The sequence below is a fragment of the Centroberyx affinis genome, unplaced genomic scaffold, assembly GCF_046629955.1.
Source record: "Centroberyx affinis isolate AG114_WGS23_722 - 3 ecotype Tasmania unplaced genomic scaffold, CSIRO-AGI_Caff_v1 ptg002360l_1, whole genome shotgun sequence".
NCBI lineage: Eukaryota > Metazoa > Chordata > Actinopteri > Beryciformes > Berycidae > Centroberyx > Centroberyx affinis.
In genome coordinates, this window is record NW_027280620.1 from 135,084 (window position 1) to 135,855 (window position 772).

Genomic DNA, 772 nt, shown 5'->3' on the forward strand with positions numbered 1-772 from the left:
ATCAGGGAGTTTTCATGCTCAGTTCCTCATGAAAAACAGTCAACTGGTTAGTTATGTCAAAATAGGAATGAAATATGATAGAGAGAAAATGACAGATTACAGAATGCACCACTGACATTCTTCAACACAATTTGCCAATGATCCATTATATAAAAGCCTTAGTTTCTTTTTATCAATGGAATAAAATATGCAGCAATGTAACTATATATTGGTTAATTAAAAGCATTTTATCAGCAGATTAGACCAGATTGGAACCGTAATCAGTTGGTAATCTGACATCGAAGAGTATCAACATCAGTGATGAACATCAGCTTGTTGGTTCCTTGTTAAGTAGTGTAACAATTTCTTTATACAATTCAGATACTTAAGCTGGTTCAGAAACATCTCCATCCGTGTCGACACACTGCTAGCACAGATTTCCTGCGTTAATCTCTCGTACTTCATCAGATGTTCCTGCTAGTCCCAACACTTTGTTGTATCTGCTGTAACGACACAGCGAGGCTCCTCCTTGTGACGGAGCTGTCAGTGCTGCTGCTCCGTCTCGTCCTCCAGCCTGTCACCGTGTCTCCAGCAGCTGTTTCTTACTAATGGCCTCGACCTTTCTTCTCCTTTCTTCCCCTTCTGGCCTTGCCGTCATTATCACAGCTCGTTGTCACACTCTCTTTTTCTCTTTGGGATAGTTATGACCTATAATAACCTAATTTGACCATGTGATAATAATAGATAAACGCTAAAAACGGTGACACTGCATAGAATGATGATGGTGATGATG